Source organism: Microcaecilia unicolor, chromosome 10 (genome assembly GCF_901765095.1).
Source record: "Microcaecilia unicolor chromosome 10, aMicUni1.1, whole genome shotgun sequence".
Classification (NCBI taxonomy): Eukaryota; Metazoa; Chordata; class Amphibia; order Gymnophiona; family Siphonopidae; genus Microcaecilia; species Microcaecilia unicolor.
The window spans coordinates 136,099,526-136,110,080 of record NC_044040.1 but is presented as its reverse complement, the minus strand read 5'-3'; positions in this window follow the sequence as shown (position 1 = coordinate 136,110,080).

Sequence of the window (10,555 nt, the reverse complement as noted above, 5' to 3'; positions counted from 1 at the left end):
CTGGGCAGGGCTGGAGCTTGAAGGCAAGGCTAGAGCAAGGCTGGAACACAGAGCAAGAGCAGGAGAAGGGCTAGAACATGACACAAGAAGGCAGGGCCGTGCCGATGCGGTAAGCGAGGTAAGCGCCGCAGGGGGTACCCACATCTGGAGGGCACCGCCGCCACCGCGGTGCTTACCCTCGCCCCGTGCCGCCGAGGACTTTAAATCTTTTACCTCGGTCGCAGCAGCGTCAGTGAAAGCGCTGCCGACGTCTCCCTTCCCTTGCACTCATTGGTTCCCTCAGTGTCCCGCCTTCTTCTGACGTCAGAAGAAGGCGGACACTGAGGGAACCAAGAGCGCGAAGGGAAGGGAGACGTCGGCAGCGCTCCACTTTCACTGACGCTGCTGCGACCGGAAGTAAAAGATTTAAAGGCCCCAGGGCGCGGAGGAAAGAGCAGAGAGGCATAGGCGCCCCGTATAAGAGGCGGGGAGGCTAAGCCTCCCCAGCCCAATCATGGACTTCGGACTTCCCTGCTGCCCTCACAAGCGCAGTGCTTTTGCGAGGCAGCTCTGGCTCTCCCTCCTTCCTTCCTTGGTTCCCGCTCTGGCTCCCCGATCAGCAGCCCCCTCCCCCCCCCCCCGCGTGTTTTAACCTTTACTCTCCGACATGGCAGCGATGTCAATCAATGAAGAACGCACAACAGACTCGTTTCCAGCTTCTCTCTTCACAGTGTCCCGCCCTCGCGGGAACAGGAAATGCATCATCGCTGACGCTGAAGGCGGGACACTGTGTGAAGAGAGAATCTGGAAACGAGTCTGTTGTGCGTTCTTCATTGATTGACATCGCTGCCACGTCGGAGAGTAAAGGTTAAAACACGCGGGGGGGTGGGGCTGCTGATCGGGGAGCCAGAGCGGGAACAAAGGAAGGAAGGAGGGAGAGCCAGAGCTGCCTCGCAAAAACGCTGCAGCCTGCCACATGTAGGGGGGAGGGCAGGGGAGAGGAGAATTGTTGGCCATGTATGGATGCAGGGCAGGGAGAGAGAAGAAATCACTGGACAGGAGGGGAGAGGGCAGAGCAGGGGAGAGAATTGCTGACATGGATGGAGGTGAGGGCAGGGAAGAGAGGAGAATTGCTGGGCATAGATCGAGGGGACAGGGGAGAGAGGAAATTATCTGGAGATAGATGGAGGAGAGGGCAGGGGCAAACGGAGAGTTCCTGGACATGGATGGATGGAGGGGAGGGCAAGGGAGAGAGGAGAATTCTGGACATGGATGGATGAATGGGGACAGGGGAGAGAGGAAAATTTCTGGAGATGGATGTAGGAGAGGGCAGAGGAGAACGGAGAGTTCCTGGACATGGATGGATGGATGGAGGGGAGGGCAAGGGAGAGAGGAGAATTCTGGACATGGATGGATGAATGGGGACAGGGGAGAGAGGAAATTTGCAGGATATGGGTGGATGGATGGAGGAAAGGGAAGGAGAGGGAAATTCTCTCCACTGCTCTGGATACCCTAGCACCATCTGTCTCTCGCCCCACTAAGCGCATTAATCCTCAGCCCTGGTTAACCCCATGCATCCATTACCTTCGCTCCTGCACCCGATCTGCTGGACGACTCTGGAGGAAATCTCGCACCCTGTCAGAATTCACCCATTACAAATTCATGCTATCCTCTTTCCAGTCCTCCCTATTCCTTGCCAAACAGGAATATTATTCTCAATTAACCAATTCTCTTGGCTCCAACCCTCGTCGCCTCTTCGCAACCCTCAACTCCCTACTTAAAGTGCCCTCCGCTCCCACCCCCCCCCTCACTCTCTCCTCAAACATTAGCTGACTACTTCCGCGATAAAGTGCAGAAGATAAACCTTGAATTCACCTCCAAGCCTTCTCCTCCCTGTAACTTCTTAACCCACTCCCTCAACCAACCTAACCTGTCCTCCTTCTCCTCCTTCCCTGAGATCACCGAAGAGGAAACTGCTCGCCTTCTTTCTTCCTCTAAATGCACCACCTGTTCCTCTGACCCCATTCCCACCAATCTGCTTACCAACATCTCTCCTACAGTTAACCCCTCAATCTGTCACATCCTCAACCTCTCTCTCTCCACTGCTACTGTCCCTGACACCTTCAAGCATGCTGTAGTCACTCCACTTCTTAAAAAAACATCACTTGACCCCACCTGTCCCTCCAATTACCGCCCCATCTCCCTTCTACCCTTCCTCTCCAAATTACTTGAACGAGCTGTCCACAGCCGCTGCCTTGATTTCCTCTCCTCTCAGGCCATCCTTGATCCGCTTCAATCCGGCTTTCGCCCACTACACTCAACAGAAACAGCTCTCTCCAAAGTCTGCAATGACCTATTCCTTGCCAAATCCAAAGGTCACTACTCCATCCTTATCCTCCTCGACTTATCTGCCGCCTTCGACACCGTCAATCATAATCTACTTCTTGACACACTGTCCTCATTTGGATTCCAGGGCCCCGTCCTCTCCTGGTTCTCCTCGTATCTCTCCCAACGCACCTTCAGAGTATCTTCTAATGGCTCTTCTTCCACCCCCGTCCCGCTCTCTGTTGGAGTTCCCCAAGGATCTGTCCTTGGACCGCTTCTTTTCTCAATATATACCTCTTCCCTGGGCTCACTGATCTCATCACATGGTTTCCAGTACCATCTCTATGCCGATGACACCCAGCTCTACCTCTGCACTCCCAACATCACAGTCGAAACCCAGGCCAAAGTCTCGGCCTGCCTCTCAGATATCGCCGCCTGGATGTCCAACCGTCACCTGAAACTGAACATGGCAAAGACTGAGCTCCTTGTCTTCCCACCCAAACCCTCCTCTCCTCTTTCCCCACTCTGTGTCTCTGTTGACAACGCCCTCATCCTCCCCGTCTTGTCAGCCCGCAATCTCGGAGTCATTTTCGACTCCTCCCTCTCCTTCTCTGCCCATATCCAGCAGACAGCTAAGGCCTGTCGCTTCTTCCTCTATAATATTAGCAAAATCCGCCCATTCCTCTCTGAACAGACCACCCGAACCCTCGTCCACTCACTCGTTACCTCTCGTCTTGACTATTGCAACCTTCTCCTTGCTGGTCTCCCGCTTAGCCACCTATCCCCCCTTCAATCTGTCCAAAATTCCGCTGCACGTCTTATCTACCGCGTGAACCGATACTCTCATATCACCCCTCTCCTCAAGTCGCTTCACTGGCTCCCGATTCACTACCGTATTCAGTTCAAGCTTCTCCTAATGACCTTCAAATGCACTCAATCTGCAGCCCCTCTACCCTCTACCCTCCTCTCCCCCTATGTCCCCACCCGTAACCTCTTATCTTATCGCTCTTATCTGTACCCTTCTCCACCACCGCTAACTCCAGACTCCGTCCCTTCTGCCTCGCATCACCTTATGCCTGGAACAGACTTCCCGAGCCCATACGCCATGCGCCCTCCCTGCCCATCTTTAAGTCCTTACTCAAAACCCATCTCTTCTCCCTTGCTTTTGGCGCCTAACCATCTTCCCCATTCATGATACACTGACTACACTGACTACATAGTTTGTTACCTTTAGATTGTAAGCTCTCTTGAGCAGGGACTGTCCTTCCCCATGTTTTAACTTGTACAGCGCTGCGTAACCCTAGTAGCGCTATAGAAATGCTAAGTAGTAGTAGTAGTAGTAGAAGGGGAGAATGGAGAGTTGTTGGACATGGATGGATGGAGGGGAGGGACGTCAGGAAGGAGATGCACATGGATGGAGGGGAGGGAAGAGAGAAGAAATGCTGGACATGGATGGAGTGGAGGGCAGGGAAGAGAGGAGAAATGTTGGACAAGGATGGGGGAGAAGGAAAGATAAAGGAAGGAGATGCACACGGATGGAGTGGAAGGGAGAGAGGAGAAATGCTGGACATGGATGGAGGGGAGAGAAGACAAAGGTTGTAGATGCACATGGATGGAGGGGAGGGGAGTGAGGAGAAATGCTTTATATGGATGGAGGGGAAATTGCTGAATTTAAAGGCTGGATTGGAACACTTTGAGGGCAGATGTTGAAACTGGAGAAAGGATAGGGTGGTAGACAGGACGCATAAGGACACAGAAAGATGGTGGACATGGTGAGAGAAAAAAATATCAAATGGAAAGAAGACACTGGGACCAAAGCTAATAGAAAACCTAAATGCTCTGACAGCAAAGGTAGAAAACATTTTTTATTCAAAATTTATTAATTGGAATATGTCAGCTTTTGGAAATGTACATCTGTGATATTTTGCATGTAAGTTTCAATGTTTCTAGTATTGCTGCATACTGAGTCCGACTTCTTGTATTTTGCCTTCATATCTGTTAAGCCATGTGTTTTTCATGTGTGATCAAGATGCAGTATTCTGCTAGCGTGAAGTATTTGCAGCCCTTTTTGTTTTATTTTGGTTTCACTAGGTTGTGTACTGGTGTTTTAGAGCCCGGTGTAATTATAGTGCTGCCTTTCCACACATAAAGGTTGTAGCTCATCCTGTCCTTGGAATTAGTGCTGTTATGGTTTGGTAAGGCTATGAGTGTGTTTTGCACAAGTTTGTATATAGTGTTTTGCAGTGGAGAGATTGTGTGTTGGCCTTACTGAGGTGGCACCAAAACACCAGAAAGGGTGTACAGCGTAAATCATGACACACTACCTCTTGAAGGATCTACATTGTGAACACTAGCCACCCTAAAAGGGTGTTTTTTGGCTCTACACGTATCATGATATTATGATCCCTTGTTTCATATTGTTGACGGTCTGCATGTTCCGTATGGTGGTATATTGGTGTATTAGGGTCTTCCCAGTGTAATATTTATGGTACAGTAAGGTTCTGAGTGTGTTTTTGCACAAAGTTGTGCATAGTGTTTTGCAGTTGAGCGATTGTGTTTAGTATATGCTTTGAGCAACCACTTTATTCTTTGACATATGATACATATCTAATATCTAAATTTAATAAAAGGTATTAACTGTGACTTTTATTTTTACTTATTTTTTTTCTGTGTGTTGTCAAACACTTATGGAGGTAAGCTCCGCCCCTGGCCCACCCCTAACCCCGCCCCCTTTAGCCTCCCCAAACAGTTGGGCCACCGACCGCCTATGGAGGCATGGATGGGAGGGCAGAGAGACAGGCATGGATGGGAGGGCAGAGAGGCATGGATGAGAGGGTAGCAGCAGGGCCCAGGGAGAGGACAAATTGCTGGAAGGGGAGGGGAGAGAGGAGGATTGCTAGCTATGGATGCAGCAGGGAAGGGCAGAGAGGGACAAGGATGGACATGGGGGCCCAGGGAGAGGATAAATTGCTGGAAATGGAGGGGAGGGGAAAGAGGAGGATTGCTGGCTATGGATGGAGGAGGGAAGGGCAGAGAGGGACAAGGATGGACATGGATGGGAGGACAGGACCCAGGGAGAGAGAAGAAATTGCTGGAAATGGATATAGAGCAAGAAATTAAGAAGAAAGGAGGAAAGTAAAGAAATAAATGGAAAGGAAGCCCTGGAAATGGAGTTAAGAGGACAGATAGCAGCAGACTCAGATACTGGGCCAGCATGATCGGAAAAAGAAAGTCACCAGACAACAAAGATAGAAAAAAAAATCATTTTATTTTAATTTTAGCGTTTGGAATATGTCCACTTTGAGAATTTACATCTGCTATCTTATTTTGCAATGTATAGCAATTTGTTTCTAAGAATATTGCTGACAATTACTGAATGCCTCCATCACTGTGGATGATTGGGTAATCAAAATAGCACCTTAAGTAAGACACCTGCACCAGATGGGTTACAAAGGCAAGATCTTAAGGGTCAGTACTGTGGCAGCCACGTTCAATAATTGAATAGCCTCTCAAGTGATGCCAGACTCTTTAAAAACTGCTCAAATTATAGTCTTACCCAAACCTGGCAAGGACCCAGTAGTTCTGGAATCATATTATCCAACATCCCTACTAAACTGAGAGGCCATAAACATTTAGCAAACAGATTGTCTCAATTACTCCCTTCTCTTGTAGTGGATTCGCAAGTGGGTTTTGATGTCAGTCATGAGCAGTAAAAAAAATGGTAAAAATCGTGGCATCCTTGAAGACAGTAAAAATTGAGAATATGCCTTCTTTGCTTGCAAGTTTCAATGCAGAGAAGGCCTTTGACAGGGTGAATTGGGATTATTTTATATGAAGTACTAAACTACTATGGGATTCAGGTTTTTTTTTACTTTTAAATCATATTTATTGTCTTTATAACATCAGAAAACGCAGCAGTGGCAATCCAAATTACAAATAATGAGCAGTACCAACACATTTTTTTCAAAATCAACAGCAGTAGATTAACCCCTTTGTGTAACTCTACCCTCCCAACCACCACTAAATCCCTTCCTCCCCACTGAACCCCTCCCCTTTTTGCTGTGAAATGGCCCCACCGCCAGGGTCCACATCAAGATTACCAACAAGCTCATTTTCAAAGCACTTAGCCTCCCAAAGTTCCATAGAAACCTATGGAACTTAGCCTCCCAAAGTGCTTTGAAAATATGCCTCTAAGTGTTGATGTCTTATACTTGGTCAAGGAGTCTGTTGAGTGCAATGGCTGTAAAGTATCCCAAAAATGTTCCCATATCAGTTGAAATCGTTCACTTCTATCAGAGGATATGTCCTGAAAGGCAATGCACTCCAGCTTCAAGAGGTCAATCATCTGACAGCGCCACATCGCAATCGTGGGGGCTGAAGTTGTCTGCCAGCACAACAGAATGATTTTTTTCCCCATTAATATAGCTTGCTGAAGAAAGGGTTGGAGCTCCGACAGTGAAGGTAGAGAATATGAGAACTTATCAAAAAGTATCAGGGGTGATAATCTTATCCTCTAAAACCACTGAGAGGATATGAAAGATAACAGTTGAATCCAGAACTGAAGAATCTGTGGGCAATCCCAGAACATGTGACTTAAAGTTGCTAACTCGTGGTTACATTTTGGAAAGGGCCCTAGGGACCAAAGGAAGCGCTGTGTACTCTGGCAGGCAAGAAATTAAGTCTTAATAAAAATTTGTACTGTGTTTCCAACAAGCGTGCTGAAGGTGTAAGATTCCTAACAAGCAGTTCTTTATACAGTCCGGGGTGACCGTCACTGCCAATTCAGCAGACCATGCTGACACTACTTTATTGTAATCCAGGTCTTCTGTTGTATCCTGAAGACAATGCAGTATCCATTCTTTTTATATGTTTTTTTTATTTTCTTCCTTATTTCCACTTCAATTAATTCAAAGTGGAGAAAAAGATCTCAGCAGTCCCTGTGTGGCGATACTGTGCTCAATGTGCTCAAACGCCAGCATTCCTCGGACTCCGTTATAATCCTCGGTCTTAAAAAACTCCACTTCTATATAATAAAATATATGTGTGATACTCAATCGTGATATTTCTTTCTTCAAATCATGATATTATAAATATTACTTAATGTTACTTAGCTGGGCAAGATAAAAAAGCTAAGTAATATTTATAATATCATGATTTGAAGAAAGAAATATCACGATTGAGTATCACACATACATTTTATTATATAGAAGTGGAGTTTTTTAAGACCGAGGATTATAACGGAGTCCGAGGAATGCTGGCGTTTGAGCACATTGAGCACAGTATCGCCAAGCAGGGACTGCTGAGGTCTTTTTCTCCACTTTGAATTAATTGAAGTGGAAATAAGGAAGAAAAGAAAAAAGATATAAAAAGAATGGATACTGCATTGTATATTGATTAAGTGTTGAAGAGAGTTCAGCTCATCATTGACGTTATAGTACAGATTTTTTTGCTGAAATTGTGTCCAGTATTTTTTGGGTAATGTAAAGACACCAGGTTTTGGGACTCCAAAATCAAGGCACTATTGATAGTGTCCTGAATGTCTTCGCTTAAGTTGGTCCATCCCAGGCTGTTAACATAGTGGGACAACTGACTATAAGCAAAATGGTCAGAGGGTAGCAATTGGTATTCTTTCTGAAGTTCTGAAAAGGACCTCAGCTGTCCCTTCTTGGACAAAAGTTGAGTCAAATAGACAGTGTACAGCTAATGTGCACCAACGGGCAAAAACAGGAGAATCCGATCCCGGTGAAAAATCTGGGTTATGAAAAATGGGTAAACAAGGGGTTGCCGAAGCTGAGAAATAATGGCGTTTGAAAAGCCATCTCAAGCAGCTCTGGCAGAAAACAATTGGATTCCGGCACAACGCTGGATCAGTCCTTCCAGGGGTAGTGTGCAGCAACCAACCAATATGAGTTCTCTGTGCAAGTGAAGCCTCAAAAGAAACCACTAAGAATGACCCCTTCCCCATGAGCCAATTATTAATATGTCTCATAGAACAGGCTATGGTTAAATATCTGATGTTCAATAGCCCCAACCCACCATGTTCTCTAGGTTTCTGCAAGGTAGAACTAGGTAATCTGGGGCACTCACCTCTCCAAAGAAACCATTGAAGAAATCGTTGAAGCTCTCTATTCAGCAGACGCTCATCCTGTCTTTTCAGATAGAGGCAGCATCTGAAAAACAGAGACATCGTGGAGCCAACAGCATGTTAAAAAATGAGATATGTCCTAATAAGGAAAGGGGGTAGGTGCTCCAGAGTCTGAGCAAATGCTTAGTGTCCATTAACACAGGAGTCACAATACAGAAGTAGAAACAGTAGCAGTGAGAGGGGACAGCCCTGCCTGGTTCCGCGGCAAATATGAAGAGCCGGGGTGCGCATACCACTCACGAGCAATGATGCTGGGGGGGGGGTGGGGGGGTATAGTATAAAGCATTACCATGCCTGCAAAGCCAACCCCAGAAACCCACCCGGCGCAAAGTAGCAAATAAGAAGGACCAATTAACCTGGTCGAATGTGTGCTCTGCATCAAGGCTGGCGATCAGCAAAGAACTTGCCAAAGCACGCCCACTCAATATTTACAAAAGCAGCCTATGAACGTTGACCACCAATTGGTGCCCCCTGACAAACCCCACCTAATCATCCATTATCAGTTGTGGTAATAGAGGTGCCAGCCAGTTTGCCAAAATCATTGATAACAGTTTAATTTCTACATTTATGAGAGAGATGGGGTGGTAGGAATCCGGCAGGGTAACATCCAGACTGGGTTTAGGAAGAATACTAAATGAGGGCCGTGTTGGCATGCAGTGGGAAAACTGCACCATAACAATCTAGAAGGGGGCCAGCAAGCTTATTCTGTAAAGTTTTGTAAAATTCCCCAGTATAACCATCGGGGCTTGGTGCCAAAAAAGGTTTCATAAGTACATAAGTAATGCCACACTGGGAAAAGACCAAAGGTCCATCGAGCCCAGCATCCTGTCCACGACAGCGGCCAATCCAGGCCAAGGGCACCTGGCAAGCTTCCCAAACGTACAAACATTCTATACATGTTATTCCTGGAATTGTGGATTTTTCCCAAGTCCATTTAGTAGCGGTTTATGGACTTGTCCTTTAGGAAACCGTCTAACCCCTTTTTAAACTCTGCCAAGCTAACCGCCTTCACCACGTTCTCCAGCAACGAATTCCAGAGTTTAATTACGCGTTGGGTGAAAAAAAATTTCTCCAATTTATTTTAATTTACTACACTGTAGTTTCATCGCATGCCCCCTAGTCCTAGTATTTTTGGAGAACGTGAACAGACGCTTCACATCCACCTGTTCCACTCCACTCATTATTTTATATACCTCTATCATGTCTCCCCTCAGCTGTCTCTTCTCCAAGCTGAAAAGCCCTAGCCTCCTTAGTCTTTCTTCATAGGGAAGTCGTCCCATCCCCGCTATCATTTTAGTCGCCCTTCGCTGCACCTTTTCCAATTCCACTATATCTTTCTTGAGATGCAACAACCAGAATTGAACACAATACTCAAGGTGCGGTCGCACCATGGAGCGATATAACGGCATTATAACATCCTCATACCTGTTTTCCATACCTTTCCTAATAATACCCAACATTCTATTCGCTTTCCGAGCCACAGCAGCACACTTAGCAGAATGTTTCAGCGTATTATCGACGACACCCAGATCCCTTTCTTGGTCCGTAACTCCTAACGTGGAACCTTGCATGACGTAGCTATAATTCGGGTTCTTTTTTCCCATATGCATCACCTTGCACTTGCTCACATTAAACGTCATCTGTCATCTAGCCGCCCAGTCTCCCAGTCTTGTAAGGTCCTTCTGTAATTTTTCACAATCCTGTCGCGAGTTAACGACTTTGAATAACTTTGTGTCATCAGCAAATTTAATTACCTCACTAGTTACTCCCATCTCTAAATCATTTATAAATATATTAAAAAGCAGCGGTCCTAGCACAGACCCCTGAGGAACCCCACTAACTACCCTTCTCCATTGTGAATACTGCCCATTTAACCCCTCTCAAGCACAGATAGCCCACTGTAATTCTTTTCCAATTATTGGATGATTGAGAGCTTCAATGGCCTCTGCTAAAAGACTGGGAATCTGAGATAGCTGCAAATAATGTTGTGTCTTGACCTTCCTATCAGGGCTCTCCTTCTCAGCAGCATATAAGGTAGTAAAATGTTGTGTAAAAGTGCCTACAGAAACACAAAAGAGAGGGTAAAACAGAATACAAACCAATCCA